The sequence below is a fragment of the Pan troglodytes genome, chromosome 7, assembly GCF_028858775.2.
Source record: "Pan troglodytes isolate AG18354 chromosome 7, NHGRI_mPanTro3-v2.0_pri, whole genome shotgun sequence".
Classification (NCBI taxonomy): domain Eukaryota; kingdom Metazoa; phylum Chordata; class Mammalia; order Primates; family Hominidae; genus Pan; species Pan troglodytes.
The window spans coordinates 21,584,637-21,607,512 of NC_072405.2; the positions used below are offsets into that span (position 1 = coordinate 21,584,637).

Consider the following 22,876-nt stretch of genomic DNA (forward strand, 5'->3'; position numbering starts at 1 on the left):
CCCGGCTATTTTTTTTTTTTTTTTGTATTTTTAGCAGAGACGGGGTTTCCCCATGTTAGTCAGGATGGTCTCGATCTCCTGACCTCATGATCCGCCCGCCTTGGCCTCCCAAAGTGCTGGGATTACAGGCGTGAGCCACTGCGCCCGGCCCCACTTGCAGTTTTAGGTAGTGTGGAGTAGGCATCAAAGAGTGATGCCCCAAATGGGATCTGACCAAGAAAGACTATTTCTAGAATTCAGATAGAAATTGCTGGATTTACAAATAATGCAATTACATTTTGCTAGTGTTTTGTGCCCATACTTATTAAAGCATAAAACATATTTTATTTTTTAATTTTTTATTTCTGGCGTTTTTTTTTCTTTGTAGAGTGGGCAGTGGGGGTGGGGGGTTCTCATTATGTTGCCCTGGCTGGTCTTGAACTCCTGGGTTCAAGCAATCCTCCTGTCTCAGGTTCTCATTGTTAGGATTATAGGCTTAAGCCACTGTCCCCAGCTGAAACCTATTTTCTGTTTCCTATATCCACTGCATAGTATCCATCCACCCACTTGACAAAAATGTACTGAGCCTCTACTCTGTATCAGGCACTGTGCCAAGCACTAGAGATATTAGCAGTGAACAAAGGTAGACATTGTCTCTGGCCTTATGAAACTCACAGCATAGTGGGGGATGTCAATGTTAAACAAATAATTAAACGAATGGCCATTAATTAAACACTGTGGAGAGTGTTACAAAGAAAAGTTCAGAGAGGGTAACTTCATTTAGCTTTTCTGAGGAACTAACATTTGATTTGACACCTAAATATGAACAAGGCAAAGTATAGGTGGAAGAGCACTCCTCAGACTGGGAACTACATGTGCAAAAGTTCTAGGTAAGAATCTTGGCAAGAGTTCCAAGCTAGGATCTTAAAATAGAAAGGACTAGCTGGAATCTGGTGAGTGATGGAAAGGGGAGCACAAGATGATGCTGCTGAGGTGGTCACTAGATCATGCAAGCCCTTGTAGTTGATGCTAATAAGCACTGAGCACCTATACGTGGGTTTTAAGTAGATAAATGATGTGATTTGTGGTTTCAAAAGATCTCTGTGGCTCCTATGAGGAGGATATATCTGGAAGAAGGGGATGAGAGTAGAGATGGCATTGACAGGTAAGTGGTAACAGCTCAAGAAAGAACTGACTGCTGATTTGGCTGGGCTGCTAGTGATGAATATGGGGAGAAGTATTCATGCCTCAGTTATATTTTGGAGAGAGAGGTGTATTTTGGTTCTGGGTTGATTGCGGGAGTGTAGAAGACGTCGTAGTCGAAGAAGCCTCTCAGATTCTTGCCCTGTGAAGCTGAGAAGATGAAAGTACCATCTATATAGGTAGAGAAGACTGCAGCTGAAGTGGACTAGGTCATCACAGGAGCTGAATTTGTTTTTGGACAAGCTCAACTAGAGAGAGTTGTGAAACTTTTAAACCACTGGTTTCAGGAGTCTGGAGGTGAGAATAGAGGTCTTGGCTGAAATATAATTTTGAGGGTATCTGAAGCTGGGGAGATGAGGACCTTATATTTTGAGACTTTGACATGGGAAGGGAGTGGGCTTGAGACTGGATGCAGGTACTCAAGGGCCCAATTCAGGAGGAGCCCGCAGAGTGAAGTGATGAGCACCAGCCAGAGGTGAAAGGGGAAGACCAGAAAAGTGTGATGTCACAGAAGCGGAAGGAACAGACTCTTCCAAAATGAGCTGGACAGTCAATAGGCTGGAGTGATCTGGGATTAGGTGAGATGAGAATGCAAATGTGATCATTTCATCCTGCAATGTGGAAGTCACTGAAGAAAATCAGCAAGCGTAGATATGGAAATGTGAAGGGGATGGGAAGCTGGATCAGAGTGAGTTGAAGAGGAAGCTGGAGGGTAGGAAGCAAAGACATTTATTCATTGAATCACGGATCCAGACATTGATTCATCCAATTCATTATTTGAACAAATATCACAGGAGCAGCAACTCAGCTCTGGGAAAAAGATGAAGAATTGAGTCCTGCCTTGGAGTGGCTCATCACAGTCTAGATGGGGAGACCAAATGAGTAAATACCTTTTCCTCATCCCCTCTCCCAAATTGATTCTGAAAACAAGTATTACTTTGTGGATTTATGACTATCTGCTGGTCCTATAGAGCTTTCCAATTTTTTCACGTCAAGACATACATTCATAGAAAATGATAATATTGGTCCAGATCATTGGGATGCATAGAAGGGGGGTCAAGGTTGGAGTTGTATCCTAGAATTTACTAGGATATATCCCTGTTGTTGATTTTGGCCTGTGGGATAAATGGAATCTAGTCATCCCCAGACTGGTTTAACCCCAGTCATCACCTAATCTATATATGGTAAATTCTATCAATAGCTACCTCCTTCCCATCACAACTACAGTTCAGGGAAGCTAGAAGAAAGAAATGACTTCTAGAAATATTGACTTTTTTCTACTAAATTTTGGGGTGACTTGGTTTAGGGCTATTTTAAACTCCTCATCTGTTCTATGATTAGGAAATATTTTCACCACTAATGTAGAATTTTTCTGATATATATTATGATTTAAAATCTTTCTGCATATTCTTATATATACATTAGAATGTCATGCCCTGTTTCTCCAGCAAAACTCTTAGGATCCTTAAGAACAGGAGCTGTGTATGTATTTTCTTTCTTTTTGTCCTCTCTATACCAGTGTGGTAACTTTCATGTAGTAAGTAATGGTTATTGATTGATATATACACAAGTATACAAAGTCCATGTTTAATACTTAGGTTTTATTTGTTGTAGAGTTTGAGAAAAGAACATTGCTTCATTATCCAGTGTTTATTTTTTATTTTTATTTTTACATTTAGAGACAGAATTTTGCTCTGTTACCCAGGCTGGAGTGCAGTGGCATGATCATAGCTCACTGCAGCCTCTAACTCCTAGGCTTAAGTGACCCTCCCACCTCAACTTCCTCAGTAGCTGGGACTACAGGTGCACACCACAATGTCTGGATAATTTTAAATTTTTTTGTAGGGACAGAATCTTGCTATGTTGCCCAGGATGGTCTTCAACTGATCCCCCTTTCTCGGCCTCCCAAAATGCTGGGATTGCAGGAATAAACCACCACACCCAGCCTATTATCCAGTGTTTAAAAATAAGACCGATTTTTTGCCTTTGGCTGGTTGACTCATCTGATATCAAAAGAACCCAGCACAACCTGGCAGAGGTGGAACGTTAGCAAACTATGTACACACATGTTTTGATTTTTACATATTCAATGGAATCCTCATGAACTTTTGACTGAACACAAAGGTCTACCTTGCTGAGCTAGGTTACAGGTCTGTTGATCTCTGCCTCTTTTTCCATGCCACTCTCCTTTAGCAGAATGTTGTGTATTCTGTGAGCTCTGAGCAAATATTAATTCTAGATAATTATATAGGCCAGCACATTCAAACCAGTCACTAGCTACCTTCCTCTACGTCTTCTTTGCTAATCAAGGGCCTTCCTATCATGAAGCTGTGGTCTCTGCATCATGTTTCAAGGCCCAGGTCACAGGTATAGACAAAAAACACACAGTGAGAGGGGATGAGGTGACCAGGGGTTAGGATTACTACATCTGTCTTTCCTCACTACCTTCCTTTTGAATTTTTAAATCTTGTTTACTTGTTAAACTTTTCTTCAGACTCTCTGTGCCTCTACAAACTGAACATGACTCAAAATACCTTTCCTTACAAGGCTCATTTTCATGAGCGTGGAAACAGGTTAGCCTTATAGGTAGGTGTTCCACCCTCTGCAAAATGTTTACACACTTGAAATTAGGTTAAAATAAACATAATGGATAGACATGAAGAGGAAAAAAAATAAAGCAAAGAATAAATCCAGAAAGCTCACAATGAGCACCAAGGGTATCCAAACCAGGAGGAGAAAAGCTCACTACCTTCTTTATGATTCGCCCAGAGCCAGGTTCCTCTGGTTCCTTTGGGTGGATTCCTGGTCTCTTATTGCAGCCTTCTAGTAAATAAATGGTCACAGTGGTTTTACTGGGACACTATACAGATTGGTGGTTTGTAAACAAGCCCAAACTTTTAATTCAATTTTTAATTTTTGTTATTTTGTAAGCACCACATTGGCTACTCTGGAAAATAATGATTGATAGGAGTAAACGTGGTATTCGTTTTGGTGGCAATTCCAATTGGTAGGATTCTTTTTTGCTCAGAGATCTGAGGCTATGAATCCATGGCTTAAAAGTATAGAGAACAAGTTCTAAGCCGAATAGTATTTTAATAAGTCTGGCTCAATAAAGGCAACACTCCAAAGAAGATTGAGTAAAGAACTTCCAAGTTGAGGACTGGTTATTATGAGGATAAATAGTGTTTTGTTAAAATAGCTATTGCTACAGAGGATCAAAAAAGGGAAAGAATCAGTATGTGTAATTTTGTCACATAGCTGAATTCTGTGCACCATATAATGCTCTCAAATTTAAAATGTCTATGTTCTAGTTCAGAAATGATGGAGACAGAAACATCAGAAGAAACTCCCAACTAACCCAAAACCAAAAAAAAAAAAAAAAAAATCCCCACCAAATCCAAGAAACTTTTCATAAAACCTGAAACTCAATATTTTCTACTTTCTGTTTAAAAGTACAACCTATTTTTGAAGTTTCTAAAATTTCAGAAGCACAAAAATTTTTGCCTACCAAAAGGAATAAAATATTGATATTGGTACTGAGTCAGTCCTCACTCCTTGTTTTAAGTGGCTTTAATATGATCCTTTCTGTGCCTTCTTTCTTTTTCCTAGACGCTTTCTTGACATAACATGTTGAGAATGTGACCAGGGGACAATGTATGTAACTTCTACACACAAAGACTCAAACCATGTTAGGTTGATGTCAGCTTCCACAAAATGACGAAATATTATTTTTAAACTGATAAATTAGCTTCAGCATTTTTAGTGACCTCTAAGTCACATACAGTAAAACCTTGATTGGACATGGAATGTAATTGCTTATTTTTCTTAATGCCCCTTTAAATTAAAAACAAAACACAAAACACCTTATTTCAACCATTTTTGAAAATCATTGTAAAGTGCATTAGCATATTTTCCTGCCTTAGCGAATAAAGCGTAATGAACACAATGCAATCTTTTTATAAAGATTGGTTCCTGCAGTGCCTCCAGCTCCAAATTATCTGAGCTACACGGTTCATTCCCTGGTTTCAAGAAGTATACCTGAGAGTCAGAGAATGACCAGAGCACACATAGCATACCTTGGTAGCTGCTGGAAACACTGAATGTTCACTATTGACTGATTTCTTTTCTGTTTTTTTTTTTTAAGATGGAGTCTCGCTGTTTTGCCCAGACTGGAGTGCAGTGGCACGATCTCGGCTCATTGCAACCTCCACCTCTGGGGTTCAAGCGATTCTCCTGCCTCAGCCTCCTGAGTAGTTGGGATTACAGATGTCCACCACCACGCCCCGCTAATTTTTGTATGTTTAGTAGAGATTGGGTTTTTCCATGTTGGCCTGGCTTGGCTGATCTCGAACTCCTGACCTCAAGTGAAACGCCCGCCTTGGCCTCCCAGAGACGTGAGCCACCATGTCTGGCCCACTATTGATGGATTTTCTTGAGTTTGCTTTTTCTTTAACAAGTGAATTATGAGTTACTTGATTAACCCATTAATTAACCTAGGTTAATTGTTATTTTACAGAATTAATATAGTTTATTTGGAACAATATATTAAAATGTGATTTTTTTTGTATTTTACTGAGTCACTGCTGAAATAGATTCTTAAGAGTGTTTCTTGGATGCTGAAATCTCCTGCCCAAAGGTTTAAAGAAAATAAAATTTATGTTTATCCTCCCTAAAGGCAGAGAAATGGACTAAATTACCTCTCTAGAATTGTGGCAACACTATGATTCTAGAAAAACTAACTGAATTTAATTTAAAAATATATTACAGTTTTTTCATATTGCATTTACTACTTATATAAATTGTTTAAATTATTTTTTCTTTGTCCTTATTGCATGCATGAATACATTTTTGTAAAATATTCCCTACCTATCAATATTATACAAGATTTTCTTTGAGATACAGAATAAAAATTTTCATTCTTTCTTTTTTCTTTTCTTAGAGACAGGGTCTTCCTTTATTGCCCAGGCTGGAGTGCAGTGGCACAATCATATCTCACTGCAGCTTGGAACACCTGGGCTCAAGCCATCCTCCCACCTCAGCCCCCCGAGTAGCTGAGACTACATGTGAGCACCACCGTGCCTGGCTGATTTTTGTTTGTTTGTTTGTTTTTTGTTTTTTTGTTTTAGTGATGAGGGTCTCATTGTTTTGTCCAGGTTGGCCTTGAACTCCTGCACTGAAGTGATCTTCCTGTTTTAGACTCCCAATATGTGGGGATCAACAGGTGTAAACGATCATGCCTGGCAAAAATAAACATTTTCTAAGACTGAAACTGCTTAACGAGGGCAGTTCAAGATGCAGTGGGAAATGGCTCTCCTGCTTGTTACAGAACTACCCTTCATGTGTTCTCACCCGCCCCCTTATTTAAAATATAGCTTTATTTACAATGTATACAACAAAATTTATAGTAACTCAAACTAAATGGGTTCCCTAAATGGTTTCAAATGACACATTCTCCTTCTTTACCTAACATCACTTTGTTAGATATCTACAAACATGTTTATTTTATGAGGCTTCACAATAGAGTAGACAGCTTTAAAAGATCTTAGCAAACACAGAGTTATTCAGACACAGAAAATTTTCAAGTGTCTTCTCTGTGTGCCAGGCACCTTATATGTACTGGGAAAACAGTGATGAACAGAACTTGAAAAGCCCCTTTGCTCATGAGGCTGACCTTCCAGTAGGGAAGATTGCCTAACGACATGGAAAACAAATAAGTCAATGTCATATTTAGATAACTGTTAGGAAGAAGAGAAAATAAGGCCATATGGTGGAGAGTGAGGGATGCTTGGAGAGGGGGTGAGAAGTGGCTTTAGTCAAGGTTACCAGGGACGTCAGCTCTCATGGTGGTGACATTTGAGTTGCACCATGAATAACCAGGAGATAGCATTGGAAGCACTGACACAGAGGAGAGAAGAAGGGGGGAGTGGCAGATGCGGAGCCCTTGGGAGGGAAAGGAGCTTGGTGTGCTCAAAGGACAGAGACAAGGCTAGTGTCACTGCTAGCACAGTGGAAGATGGGGGAGAAGAGAGGGACAAGAGGTCAGGGAGCAGGGACAGGCCAGATCTGTGAGCCCCCCTGGAGGAGTTTTATGTTGGCAGAAATGGGGAGCAGCTGGAAGTTCTAAGCAAGAAGAGTATCATAAGTGGATTAATATGCAGAAAGATCACTGTGCACATGGGGTAGACTGCGCAGGCAGGGGAGAAGGCAGGAGACCAGCTAGGAAACAATGGGGACCAAACCAGGTTTGTGGGAGACAGACATCAATTGTCTCTGGGCAAGGACAAGGCAAGAGGAAAACATCAGGAGTTATTTTGTAGATAAAGTGGGCAGGACTTACTAACGCATGGACTGGATGAGTCATTTGAAGAAAAGAGAAGAATCAAAAATTCCTTCTGGGTGTTTGATCTTGGCTGAAAATCTGGTGTATCAGAAGGTACAGAGGGAAGACACCAGTTGTCCTGGTTTTGTCATGTTAAAAATGAGATGCTTGTTAGATGTCCAAAGTAGAGATTTAAGTCATAATCATAGCTATTATTTATCAATGCCTATTATGTGGCAGGCCCTGCTCTAAGCCCTTTTAGGGGCAATAGCTCATTTATGCCTCTTAACTTTATCTGGAAATAGGGACTGCTATTGTGACTGTTAAGGCTGTAATAAATGGCAGAGTCTGAATTAGCCCACAGAAAATCTGGCTCAGGGGCTCTAGCTGGTTGTCACTGTGCTAAGCCAAGGAGGGAGAGACAAGTCTGGACTCAGGAGAGAGGTCCAAGCTGCAGGTATACATTTTAGAATCATCAGCCTCCCAGGTGTTTTTAAGACTATGGGGGCAGGATGAGATCTTCCAAAGAGAAAAGAGACAGGAAGAAAGGATGGCTGGAGAAAATGCCTTGGGGTCTGCCACAATTTAGAAGCCTCTTGGAGGAGGAAGAGCAAAGGAGTGTGAGAAATAGCAGCTAGCAGGATTGAAGAAAATCAGGCAAATGGGTAGAGAACTTGACTAAAGTAGAGTAGAGTTCAACTATAAACTACTTTTTTAAATTTTAAGAAAGGGACTTATATTCAGAGGGTATAGAAACCAAGGACATGCTGATCAACACTTTTCTCTACGGAATACTAATATTTGTAGAGAAATCAATGTGAGCACACAAAAAGTCTTTTCTAGATCAGCTCATATTTATCGTCAAGGCACGAGACTTCCTGATGCAGAGTGGAAGACAATTAAGGGAGGGTTCTCTAAACCTCGATTGAAGTTTCTCAAAGCATATATGAAACTAACATCCTCATTTTCCTCATGGTAAAGTCATCCTGTGCGCAAGCTGATGGAAACCCCTGTCCTTCATAAGAATAGATCTCCAAGAAGTGTAGGATAATGTATATTACATATTATGCCTTATAGAAAATATTGATAACAAACAAAATGCTCAAGCCAAACCCGGATCTTTTGTTCCATAGAATCATGGCAGACTTTAAATAGCATGGGTATATAAAGTCTGCGATGATTCTATGCTTGACAATTTAAAAAGCAAAATTAATCAACTATTATTTATTGTACCCACACTAAGTCATGTGTAATCATGACTTGTTAATTTCAAAATATGATTTTTTTTGCAAGGAATAAGTTTTCTTTCATAAAAATTGTTTTTACAAATTATAAAACATTAATTTATGTAATATTTTCACTTACGAAGGTACTATTTATTATATATTGTACTGGAATTTTAACTGGGAAAAGATTTGATATTCAGAATCTTTACAAAAACTGGGCAGAAGGCATATTTCTAAAGGCTCATCTTTCTTTTGAAAATATAATTGAATTAATTATTTTCCTTGTAAATCTTCCAATATGAGCTGAAGTTCATTCATCTAAGTCTTTGAAGCATATTCCATTATTTGCTCAAGTCTAGGAAAGTAGAACCCTTAATAAAGTTTTTTTTCCAACATAAAACCAGTCCTAAGGTGAAATTGCTTGACCCCAAGACACTATGGTTGATTATTGAAATCAAAGGTAGAATTACAGTGGTAGAAATTCTAATGTATCAATATATGTAATAAAATAATATTTGTTAAACTATATTAATTTTTCAGACTATGAAAAGTCACAATTCCAGGAGAAAGTTTTTAAACTCTCAAAACAAAGAAGTATTATTTTTCTCAAAGCATGAGATTAGCTTGTTTTTTATTGTTAGGTTTGTAGCTACTGAGACTAAACCAAGATAAAGCCATCATGGTTGAACAACTGTGGTGGCCCACACAGCTCAGCCATGTGTTTTATCATGGCATCTATTGTGTGGTAGAAAAAACTGGAAAGATCAGAAGATGGGGTTTGAATACAAGCTCTGTCATGTACTAGCTACATGCTCCTGCCTTCAACCTCCCCTTCTTTATCTATAAAATGAGTATAAGAACAGTACATGCAGGGTTGTTGTGATGATTAATACAAAATAGTGTTAATTAATCAATTAATAATGTACATAATCTATTAATAGTATAATGTATGCCACCCTAATATAAACGGATATTATTGTTATGTGACATTGATGGTAACCCAGGGAAACAAAATTAACACATTAAGACTGATGTCAAATTTGTCATTTTTTTCCTAATATTAAGATATAGAAATAATTAAGAAGTAAATGACTTACTAATAGTTAGCTAAAGCAGATGAAATGAAAAATATAAACCAAGTAAAACAAAATCAATTGTTTCTGGTCAAAGGCAAAAGGAAAAGTATAACTTCCTTCCTGGGGTGAAAATAGAAACAGAAGGAAGATGTGTTCAAATACCTGCTTGACAATGCCTTTAGCACAGATGTAAATTCCAGATGGTTACAAGAGCATTTAATTTCTCTACACTTCTGCTCTATTAAAATCTTGATCATGCAGCACACAAAAGGTGGTCTATATGAAAAATGTAGAATGTGGATATCATTTCCATAACACACATTAGATTTGGCAGTGTGTTTTCTGAGTTAGTAAAGATATTTCTGATTCAATTACAATTACTTTTAAATGAAATTACTAATTATCTGTCCGATTTCAGAATAATGGATTACCTAATTTATAATTAAGGATGAATTTACTAATTGCTACAAAAAAATAATTAGTCCAATATTTTCAAAGGTCATGTTGCAGAATGACAACATATTCTAGGAAATTTGCATTTTGTGGTTATTTTTAATGCCCTGATTTGATTTGACAATCACATTAACATCATGAATTGTAAGTAGATGGAAAAATTAGGGCACAGATTCTGATGCCTATCCACACTGCTCAATTTTCTGTGTGAATATCAGAGAATTTCGGAGGATAAGACAAAATTGTAGGAAAGACAACTTATAAGAAATCTAAATTTCCAAGATAATGTATATGTAAGAATATGTACATATGTAACTTTACCTACAGAGCATCTTTCCCATCCGTTTTGGTACAATAAAGCTGGAAAATGTACCATTACCGTTGTTTAACCGGGATAGATTCTGAGCAACAAAGAAAAGTATAATACCATATTAACTAAATAATTAAATTAAACAAGAGTGTAAAGAAGTGAGTAGTTCCACTCTTTGTACTGCTAGTGATATAAACTCCATGAAAAAAATCCCCACATAGGAATTGTATATGCGATTTATTCCGCTTCATTCATTTATTCTTTCTACCAGTACTGATCCCCTATCATACGTTGAGTAGTATACTTCAGTGTTCCTAGCCAGATAGTATAGCTAGAGGAACTTAATATGGTAGTTAAATGGAGAGTTTTCCTCTAAGTTGCCATAACATTGCTTTGCAAATAGTTCGGTGCAATTGAAAGAACCTGGACTTGCTGCAATTTTGTCCCCACTTGCTTTTGACCTTAGATGGGACACTTGGTTGCTCTTTCCCTTAGAATCCACCTCTTGGGGACTGGGATGATAATCTCAACCAATCACAGGCTTGTGGGAAAATCAAGTGAGACAATTTATGTTACAGGTGGTTAAAAATAAATTAGAGTCACAAAGCCATGGTTTGAAAAAAATACGATTTTAGTTTAACTGGAAATAATTGTGGTTGAGGCTGTAGCTGGCACCCTAGCTGAGATCAAATCCTGAAGTTAAGAGTTGCTGCATTGGGCCCTTGCTTGATTTTTATTAGAAAAGAATAAATCATTCTGCAATTTACTGCTACAAAATAGAGAAACTCTCCTTACTGTAGTGGAACATATTACATATTATAAAAACCAAGTTTAGATACCAATTAAGCAAATAAATATTTAGTGAGCATTTATTCTTTACCAATGACTCTTTTTGTGAAGACACAAAGATGAACAAGCCCTGATCCCTGACTCTGAGAAGTTCAGTTCTGAGAAGTCTATTTCCCATGTCCCCACACCTCATCTGTACGTGAAGATAAGCCAGATGGTCTTGAAGGGCTCACCTCATCCCAAAAACCAGTGGTTCCACACCCAGATCACAGGAGGTGAGCTACCTGCCCAACTAGCGACCTGGAATCTTCAGCTTACTCAATTATTGAAATAACTGAGTAACAATAAATAGCCTTTGTCTTTTGCATGTGGAAATCAAAGAATTTCACAGAAATCAGTAATTGTCAGAAACATCGATAATTTTACTTTTGTACCCTTTAATTATTTTGCATACAAAATATGTGTAGGTTAACCAAGCAATTAAATAAAACACACATACTGATTTGAATTTTTATAGCAGAAGCACTTCCTATATAACAATGCGTATATCTGGTAACAAGAAAAGGTAATTTCTATGAATACGGGCTCAGTAAATGTTTGCAGAATGATTGGTAATGAATTAATTAACAGAATCATTCCCTTCCTTGTCAAATAGGAATTTTGCAAACCAAACTACTTTTGTCATGAGTTGCCATGAGATTAAAAGACATTGAAATGATGCACATAAGAAAAAATTTCAAAGTTAAAAACAACTATGCAAGTGATAGAATAATTGGCTTCCAACTCACGGAGGACAAGGCACAATATGTGATTTTTTCTGGCTGCCAGCGACAACCTTCTAGGGTATTTGTAATAACAAGAGGAGGCTTGTGAAGTAATTAGCAGGGTGCAAGGCAAATAGCAAGTGCTCAATAAATACAGCATCATCTTTCAATTATCTAGCTTTAATTTACCATATTTTCCTTTTAGAGACTACATCTCTAGGAATCATCACACCAGGCAACAGATTACAGGTGAGTATTTTAGATATTTTGTTGATACTTGTGTGCTGTTTTAAAATCACATTTGGTCTCTGGCAGGACACAGGGCAGAGATGCCCTGTCATTATGTCGCCTGTTTTGAAATAAGGAGAGTAGATGGCTTTCATCTTCAGAAAATTTGCTTAACAATCAGAACCTCTAAAATTGCATGCCAAGTTTATTTGTGTATATGTATTTTTTTGTTAAGAAAATAATCCCTAGCTTTCATAAAATACACAAAGAGATTGTGATTCTCTCCAAATTAAAATTACTTGTATAGAAAGCCTATAGCAATTAGATAGTTTACAAAGTTTTTCACTCATGGCTCAAGGACTTGTATTCATTTCTTTCTTCTTTCTTTCATCCACTCACTTAGCAAATATTGATTGAATGTCCGCTGTGTGCTACAAGCAGGGAAAATCCAGCAATAAATAAAACATAAAATTCCTGCCATAATCCTCGGGAGACAGGCAAATAAGCAACTGACTGAAGTAGAAAATCAGGTAGCAGTAAAAGTGAGGAAGGGATGTGAAGCAGATGTGGAGTGGAGCATTCTGAGTGGGGTGGGCTTGGGCGTTAGGGCTTCAGACAGGAGATCAAGGAAGGAGGCCCTGGGGAAGAGGCCGGAATGAAGTCCAGGAGAAAGCCACTCTCGTATCTGGGTGAAGGGCATTGCAGGCACTATTTGAGGCTTGGTTTCATTTTTTATTTTTATTTTTTTTGAGATGGAATCTCACTCTGTTGCCCAGGCTGGAGTGCAGGGGAACCATCTTGGCTCAATGCAACCTCTGCCTCCCGGATTCAAGCGATTCTCCTGCCTGAGCCTCCTGAGTTGCTGGGATTACAGGTGACTGCCACCATGCCCCACTAAGTTTTGTATTTTTAGTAGAGATGGGGTTTCACCATGTTGGCCAGGCTGGTCTTGAACTCCTGACCTCAAGTGATCCACCTGCTTCAGCCTCCCAAAGTGCTGGGATTACAGGCGTGAGCCACTGCGCCTGGCCTCATCTTTAATTTTTTAATGCTGACTTTTCTCTTGCATATGGTCTTGCTTACTTTTTGTTGCTACTTAAAAAAAACAAACAAACAAACTATTTTTCTTTCACAGGCCTAATGGATGTAAATTTCTGCTCCTAATTTCCTTTCCCCTAAACAAGGATGTTTGACTAGCTGATTCTTCAAAACGTTAACATGTGTAGTGGCTATTGTTTTATTGTTGTTATAAACTTCACAGGTTTCAAAGCTCTCCCAAACTCAGTAACAATCTGGCCTATGCCATAAATTCCCTAATTCATCCAACAAATTTTCACAAAAGAGTAAAATATATGCCCTGGCTTTGGAAGAACTTAAAAATCTAACAGATATATAATTCTTGGAAAGTTCAGCCATGCTCTATGGCTGCGCCCAATTGCGAGGGAATTATTCCTATTTCTTGGGGTAGTTTTACCAGCGTCTAACTCTGTCTGAAGATTTAGATTTCCCATGTCATGGTGCTGACAAAGGCATATTCACATCGAGCTATGGGGATATTCAGGGTCAATATTGAGACTCATGGTGGGGAGAAATGTGTGTTCAGTAGGATTTGAAGGAAGGATTTAAAATAATGCGCTGAGGATCAGTTTTCAGCAAAAGTACTGTTTTTCCCATTGAACTAATTTCTTTAGCTTATAACCACAACACTGAGCAAAAAACACCAATAACAAATGCATAACAAAGACAAAAAGAAGAGAAAAGAAAGACCTCACGAAACTGCAAAGCTTGATGATCCTACCATATATAAAAGAACCACTGGGAATTGTCCAGTCTAGAAATGAAAATCATGACGCAGGAATGCAGCTATGAGTGTCACTTGGAGCTTTGGGAATGGACATGTGCTATGCCTTCAGCTTCGAGCAGTTCTTGAACTCCAGCGTGCGTCAGAATCACAAGGAGGGCCTGTTAAAATGCAAGTTACTGGGCCCCACACATGGTTTCTGATTCACTAGGTTTGGGGCAGGGCCTGGGAATTTTTAATTTCTGACAGTTCCTCGAATATGCTGCTGCTGCTGGAGTCCGTTTTGAGAAAGGGTGCCTTTGAGAATTCCCAGGTGGCCCAGATGGGAGAATCGCTGCTGGGCTTCAGAGGATGTCCCAGCAGTTAGAATGTTGTAAGGACACGTTGCAGAAAGCCTTGAAAGCAAAGTGGCCAGGTTGTGACTCTGGTAGGCAAAACAGGCAGGTTCATCCTCCTGGTATGCAGCTACTGAGATGCAAGGTGCTTTTTAAACATTGTGCAGCTCTTAAGATTGGTGCCCCAGGGAAGGACAGGCCCCGTAAAGGCTAGCCAAGAGCAGATTGATTACATCTGTGGCCAAAGTGTAGGCGATAAAATGTCATCCATCAGATTCTCTAATCACCGGTGAACATGAAATAAGGCAAATCAGCTGAAGAATCTTTCAGTAAGTAAAAATAATAAAATGCCTAAACTGCTTTCTATTCTACAAGCTAAGCGGTATTTATTTTAGTAATAAAGATGCTCTTTAAATTAAAATGCATCAGATCAAGAGGATACATTTGGCCAGTGTGAATTAAAGGAGTTTATATGCATTCACTCTGTGAATTCCAAAATAAAAACTATTTCTGATCTTGAAGAATCTAACCATGACCAATGAGGTATCATGAAATTAAAGTTCTACATTTTCCTCTGTGTAATAAATATGAACTACATGACAGGTAATAGGAACTACTTTATTTACAAACTATTTAATGCTTACACTAAAAAACAGTCACCTCCTATTTCAGGAAAAAGTGTTTCAAACATGCAGAAAATTTGGAGAAAGCTCTGAAAAAATTATCTATATGATTAGAACAGCAAGAAAAGCAAACCATTTGGACAAGCAAGAGATATACGATGGTTAATTTTATGTGTCAACTTGGCAAGGCTATGGTGCACAGTTGTTTGACCAGTCTAGATATTGCTGTGAAAGTATTTTTCAGATGTGATTAGTATTTGAATTAGTAGGTTCTGTGCAAGGCAGAGTAGGCTTTGTAATGCAGGTGAATCTCATCCAATCAGTTGAAGGCCTTAAGAGGAAAGACTGAGGTTTCCTGAAGAGGAAGGAATTCTGCCCTAAGACCACAACATAGAAATCCTGCTTGGAAATTCAAGGAAGTGGGACTAAAGACTGCAAGATCAACTCTTAGCTGAACTTCCAGGCTGACTGCTTGCTTTATGGATTTTGGACTTGCCAGCCCCACAATTATGTAAGCCAAATTAAAATCTCTCTCTCTCTTCCTGTCTCTCTGTTTGCCTCCAACATATCCATCGGTTCTGTTTCTCTCTCTCTCTCGCTTTGCCTGCAACATATCCATCAGTTCTGTTTCTCTCTCTCTCTCTCTCTCTCTCTCTCTCTCTCTCTCTCTCTCTTTGCCTCCAACATATCCATTTGTTCTGTTTCTCTGGAGAATCCTAATACAACGTACATCAATGACAAGACGAATTAGCTGCAGTTGTTTGACTTCAGACTGTCTTTTGTGTGACTTGGTGAACCAAACAGTAATTTCTGACTGCTTGAGAGTAATTTAATTTTCACGTTAACGTTAATCATCTCCACCCTTTACTTATTGAAAAGCAGAGATACTTATTTGCTATATACTGCTGATATTTTTGTGAAACAGGCACGCTTGTGACTTCTATAATTCCTTTGGCTTGGAAGCTACAAAGAAAGGTGAATTTATGATTCTTCAGTGATTTGATTTGTTTGAGTCAGAGATTGGGTCATCCATGAATACCCGGCTTCCTCCAGTTAGTTCATGTTGTTTGCAGCCTTAAGTGTAGATACACCAAGTAATTATTCTGAGCAGAAAGTGATGGCTCACAGTCCTCAGACAGGAACAGCATGTACAGGGGCTGTCATTCTGCATAACTCCTGAGATTGTGCAGTGTGGTGTCCTCAATCAGTTATGATAACTGAATGGAAAAAAGCATTAAAATTACATGTCTCTTTACACTGGGAGCTAATGTGCTGAAATAAAAGTTACAAGGGGGGGAAGAAAGGTATTGATTGTCTACTCTGCGCAAGAATGTACTATGCTAGGTAATTTGGTTATATAATCTTATTTGATTTTTAAACATGTTTGTACAGCAGATATTGTTGTTATCCCCATTTTCTCCATAAGAAAAAGAGGGTCCAGGATATTAAGTGACCTGCCAAAGTCAAGCTGTGAGTAAATGGAGGAATGTGGATTTAAGTCATATTTTGTTCCAAAGCCTGTCCTCTTTTCCTACACTGGATCGCCTCTTGGTTAAAGTCAGCACTCTAAAAGCCTAAACATAGTTTTAAGGCCTTTGGTTCAATTGATGGAAATGTGATCCTGATTTTTCACAGTTGGCACCTTTTCTGGCCACTGGTCTGAAAATAAGCCTACAGTAGGTGAATCTAACATTTCTTATCATTTTGACATCTTTAGGGACCCAAATTTGAAATACTTAGTTGCTTAAGTTTCCAGAATCAAGGCATCAGTGGTCCAAGCCATCAAGATACTAGATTAGTATCATTTGCTCTGAGAAACTGGCAAAGATTACTCAGAATCTTGGGATTTCTTCTGACTTGATATTCTCTGAACCTATGTTATTGTCCTACAAACTATTCATTTATTTGCTTCTTTTTCTTTCATTCAATACATACTCACTACTTACACCAAAATTCTGTATCTTGTGCTGAAGAAAGTACAAAGATGAATTAGCTATAGTTCCTACCTTTAAAATACTTTCAGTCAGTCTGGCCGTGGTGGTTCATACCTGTAATCCCAGCACTTTGGGAGGCTGAGGCAGAGGGATCACCTAAGGTCAGGAGTTCGAGAGCAGCCTGACCAACATGGTGAAACTTTGTCCCTACTAAAAATACAAAATTAGCCGGGCGTGGTGGCACATGCCTGTAATCCCAGCTACTTGGGAGGCTGAGGCAGGATAATAGCTTGAACCCGGGAGGTGGAGGTTGCAGGGAGCCGAGATCACGCCATTGCACTCCAGCCTGGGCAACAAGAGTGAAACTCCATCTCAAAAAACAAAACAAAACAAAACAAAACAAAATACTTTCAATCTACAGGGAAAGTTCTACTAAATAAGTAGAATACAGAGTACGGAGAGACAAGTGGCTTTTGGTGTTTTGCCACAAAGCAGCACCCGCAAATGAGTTCTCTAAAAAAGCTGGTAGGAATGGTTACTGATGAAGTGGTGCATAAGGGTAGCCACGAGGTCTCTATCGCTATTATGATGACGACAGTGATTATAACAGAAGATAGACTGAACTATTAGGAAAGCACGTGTGTGTAACAATATTTAGATTTTTTTCCTTGTGGCTCAGAATGAAAGGAAAGAGAGCAATAACGACAGTGGGTTTCACTTTGTAATTAAGTATAATTTGCATGTAGTGTGAAAGGAAAAAAAATCTAATCGTGTGCACACTTTTAACCTAATAAGTTTAGTCAACTTCTAATTGTTTGATCATTTAATCAAATTGGATAATGAGGGGATAAAGGGGAACAATAAAAACAAGTTATTCTGGAAGACTGAAGAGGCACATAGAATCATATAATTCCAGAATAATGAAGTAGAAAATGAATTTTAGGGTCCAGTCCCTTCCCTGGCCCCACCACACGCATACTTATTTTGCAGACGAGGATTGTAATACTCTGGGTGGAGACTCATTTGTCCACGTGTGATATGGTTGGCCGGTGGAAGAAATTCATATAGAATTGAATTCTATATGAGGAATATAGAGGAAGCTTTAGGGATGGGACTTGTAAAAAAACTGTTTCTCCTTCCCCAGCTGTCATGTATTCCACCTAAAATGTCAGGAGTTATTGTAATAACAAGCAACCTGAGAATGAAGGAGAGAGTCGATTCAATTCCCTTATAGTGAAAACAGAGAGTCACCATTGCAGTGAAAGTAAAGAAAATGATTCTCCTTGAATCAATAGAGAAAGGTTACCTGGGAGTGGCAATGAGGGAGGGAAGGAGCCAGGAGCCAGTTCAGTTGGGGCTGAGGGAGTCCCAGGGATCTCTTGGAAGAGATACTGAGCATATGTGGTTAATCGACGATTATCTGAAATTTTTCACTCACACTTTTTTTTTTTTTTTTTTTTTTTTTTTGGAGATGGAGTCTTGCTGTGTCACCCAGATTGGAGTGCAGTGGTACCATCTCAGTTCACTGCAACCTCTGTCTGCCTCCCGGCGTCAAGCGGTCCTCCTGCCTCAGCCTCCCGAGTAGCTGGGATTACAGGCACCTGCCACCACGCCCGGCTCATTTTTTATGTTTTTGGTAGAGATGGAGTTTCACCATGTTGGCCAGGCTGGTCTCAAACTCCTGACCTGAAGTGATCCACTCTCGGCGGCCTCTGAAAGTGCTGAGATTACAGGCGTCAGCCGCTGCATCTGGCCATTCATGCTTTTGAATGCAAGAACAATTTAGCATAAAAAGGTAGTTTTTATTTTATCTTAGGGAGGCTCATAAACCTTTGGTGGTTGTGTTTAAGGCATTGTTCATACAAAAATTAGAAAACTTTGTTACTGGAAGTTTTGTAAGCTACTTTGTGATTTGTAAGTTTTGCACTGTGCATTTGTCGTTTCAGGTTTCATAAGCTAGATACTTGTCAATACGTTAGCAAATGACTTTATAAGAATTTCAGATATGAGAAAAGCTCTTCAGAAATTCTTACTTACTTGAGTTTTGCACTTTGGGATTAGATAGCCTTAACCTTGGTTAATATTATGTCACCTGTGTCTACAACTTGGTTAAAGTTTGAGTATACACAATTTTTTGATGTGAAGGGATTCACAATCGTGTCAGAAGAGGTTATTATAAATAAGAGGTTATTATAAATAAGGTTATTAACCATATTTCAAGTCTGCTAATTTGGAGGGAAAAACATTTGTTCATAATTGTAGTCTAATATTTTCTAGTTAGCACCAGGAACGAAACATAGGCTAGTCTGAATTTGCAAACAAGTTGTCGTCCGAATGTTCACTTTCAAATCTGCTCTTTGGAACTCTGAAATCATTTTCTCAGAGATGGCAAAAAGTACCATGGTAGCTAGATTGCCAAATCTGTTCACAAAGTCTATTTTAAACCATCACGTATGTAAAGTTTAATTGTTCTAGTTCTTTGTAACTTGAGTGGCAGGTGCTACAAGAACTTGATGGCAAAGCAAGCATAGTTCCTCGAATGTAAAGGAACACATCTCATTGTGCAGGCCAGGGATGTGTCCAGAGAAAGTGACAGAGGGCTGGGGTGGGCTTGCCAATGAAAACCCCCCTTTGTCAGTCTGCTTTTTATTTCAAGCCCCTGTTATTGGCTCTCTTGCTTCCCTTTTCCCACTGTAGCAGATGTTTCTGACAAGGTTCTATCTCCTCTTGGATCCAAAACAAGAGGATATATATGAAAACCCAGACAACAGCAGTCCCCATTTATCCATGGTTTCACTTTCTCCGGTTTCAGTTACCTGTGGTCAACCGTGGTCTGAAAATAGTGAGTACAGTCAATATATTTTGAGAGAGAGTCCACATTCCTGTAACTTTTATTACAGCATATTGTTATAATTGTTTTATTATTAGTTACTATTGTTAATCTCTTACTGTGCCTAATTATAAACTAAACTTTATCATATGATGTACGTATAGGAGGAAACATAGTATACACAGGGTTTGGTACTATCCGTAGTTTCAGGCACCCACTGTGGGTCACGGAATATGTTCCCCTTTGGAAAATGGGGGACTAATGTATACTGTCTTGGGTATTTTCTAATCATTTTGGAAAACAGAGAGAAACAAGTATGTGGCTATGAAATCAATCTTTCTAGTCCATATCTCTATCTTGCTTTTTGAAAAACAAAACCACATTCAGTAATAATGGTGATGAATAAAGTTTTATCTACATTTCTGAGGGCCACCTGACACAGAGAGCCCTAAACATATCATCGCTAGAGCTCAAGGATGTGCAGGTGCTGGGGGAAGGGAGCAGCAGGGCTGGACAATCTTTGAGTAGTGGTGTCGGGGATGGGGCCTGAGAGAGGGGCAGGCTTGAGAATTTAACCTCTCCTCTGCCACATACAGCCCATTCCATATAATGATCATTCTTCCTGTGTGTATTTAAGACTTAAATTAGTTTGAGGGTTAGAGGATAGTCCTAGGCACCAGAAGGTGGAGTTGAAAGATAAAGAAAAGTGACTGTAGTTTTTTTCTGGTCACTTCCAGGATGTCTGGGCCATAAACAAATTGGGAAAGATGGACAGGTCACAGTCTCTCTCCTATATGGGCACAGAAGCATGAAGAAGTCATTTCAGCATATGAAGTAAGTATAGGTAAGGTGCTTTTTATAAGAATACAGAGTAGAGGCCCTTAATCTTCCAGGGAAAGGGCATGAAAACATGCTTCCTGGCTTTGTGAGTCCGAGGCAGGCAGATCACAAGGTCAGGATATCGAGACCATCCTGGCTAACACAGTGAAACCCCATCTCTACTAAAAATATAAAAAATTAGCCGGGCATGGTGGCAGGCACCTGTAGTCCCAGCTACTTGGGAGGTGGAGGCAGGAGAATGGCGTGAACCCGGGAGATGTAGCTTGCAGTCAGCCGAGATCACGCCACTGCACTCCAGCCTGGGTGACAGAGCAAGACTCCATCTGAAAAAAAAAAAAAAAACTTCCTGGAGAAGATACCAGATACCACTTGCAGGGGATTTTATCATCTTGTGTATATGTGGAGGGAGAGAAAAAGAGTATTTGTGCCAGGAGGTGGGATAGAGCCTGGCTTCCGTGTGAGTAATATGTGTGTGGTTGAAGGTTGGGCATGAGAAGTTCCACGTTGCTGGAGTTTCAGATATATTATGTGGCAAGCAGTAAAAAACTAAACTAGCGATACAGGCGGTGCCAGCTCATTCAGGGCCATGAGCCACACACAAGGTAAATATTATTCTTTAGAGGATAGGGTCCTACTGAAATTTAAACATGTGACATTGAGAGATTTGCATTTTGGATGGATGACTTGGGAAATGTGTTGGAAGTAGATTTAGGGATGACAAACTGGAAAGGATACCAGTTAGAAGGTTGTTGCTAGAGTCCATAAGAAAGATGATGAACACTTTTTGAAGACCATCTTTAGAATATTAATAGGAATGGAGGGCATGGCTTTAAATGTAAAGTGTTTAGGTCCTTTTGGTTAAAAAATCACAGAATAAGCAGATTCACCTATCTTAAAGCCCTCTCAAAACACATTATAGTGTAAATTACCTTGGGCAGTATGGCCATTTTCATGATATTGATTCTTCCTACCCATGAGCGTGGAATGTTCTTCCATTTGTTTGTATCCTCTTTTATTTCCTTGAGCAGTGGTTTGTAGTTCTCCTTGACGAGGTCCTTCACATCCCTTGTAAGTTGGATTCCTAGGTATTTTATTCTCTTTGAAGCAATTGTGAATGGGAGTTCGCTCATGATTTGGCTCTCTGTTTGTCTGTTGCTGGTGTATAAGAATGCTTGTGATTTTGTACATTGATTTTGTATCCTGAGACTTTGCTGAAGTTGCTTATCAGCTTAAGGAGATTTGGGCTGAGACGATGGGGTTTTCTAGATATACAATCATGTCGTCTGCAAACAGGGACAATTTGACTTCCTCTTTTCCTAATTGAATACCCTTTATTTCCTTCTCCTGCCTAATTGCCCTGGCCAGCACTTCCAACACTATGTTGAATAGGAGTGGTGAGAGAGGGCATCCCTGTCTTGTGCCAGTTTTCAAAGGGAATGCTTCCAGTTTTTGCCCATTCAGTATGATATTGGCTGTGGGTTTGTCATAGATAGCTCTTATTATTTTGAGATGTGTCCCATCAATACCTAATTTATTGAGAGTTTTTAGCATGAAGGGTTGTTGAATTTTGTCAAAGGCTTTTTCTGCATCTATTGAGATAATCATGTGGTTTTATGCCGTCCCCATCAAGCTACCAATGCCTTTCTTCACAGAATTGGAAAAAACTACTTTAAAGTTCATATGGAACCAAAAAAGAGCCTGCATGGCCAAGTCAATCCTAAGCCAAAAGAACAAAGCTGGAGGCATCACACTACCTGACTTCAAACTATACTACAAGGCTACAGTAACCAAAACAGCATGGTACTGGTACCAAAACAGAGATATAGATCAATGGAACAGAACAGAGCCCTGAGAAATAACGCCGCATATCTACAACTATCTGATCTTTGACAAACCTGAGAAAAACAAGCAATGGGGAAAGGATTCCCTATTTAATAAATGGTGCTGGGAAAACTGGCTAGCCATATGTAGAAAGCTCAAACTGGATCCCTTCCTTACACCTTATACAAAAATCAATTCAAGATGGATTAAAGACTTAAAAGTTAGACCTAAAACCATAAAAACCCTAGAAGAAAACCTAGGCATTACCATTCAGGACATAGGCATGGGCAAGGGCTTCATGTCTAAAACACCAAAAGCAATGGCAACAAAAGCCAAAATTGACAA

At 38.9% G+C, this 22,876-nt stretch overlaps 1 protein-coding gene and 1 long non-coding RNA gene across 6 annotated transcripts in view; one reads left to right on the top strand and one right to left on the bottom strand.

Annotated features, from left to right (window-relative positions):
• The window catches only part of DLC1 (DLC1 Rho GTPase activating protein), a 527,396-nt gene that overhangs the window by 244,815 nt on the left and 259,705 nt on the right, over positions 1-22,876 (bottom strand). The window lies entirely within an intron of this gene.
• The window catches only part of LOC107976243 (uncharacterized), a 150,373-nt gene continuing 135,370 nt past the window's right edge, over positions 7,874-22,876 (top strand). Inside the window, exons 1-3 of the long non-coding RNA XR_010159423.1 lie at positions 7,874-7,958; positions 12,325-12,368; positions 20,608-20,704. This is a non-coding gene — a long non-coding RNA (uncharacterized LOC107976243). The remainder of the gene's footprint in view (positions 7,959-12,324; positions 12,369-20,607; positions 20,705-22,876) is intronic.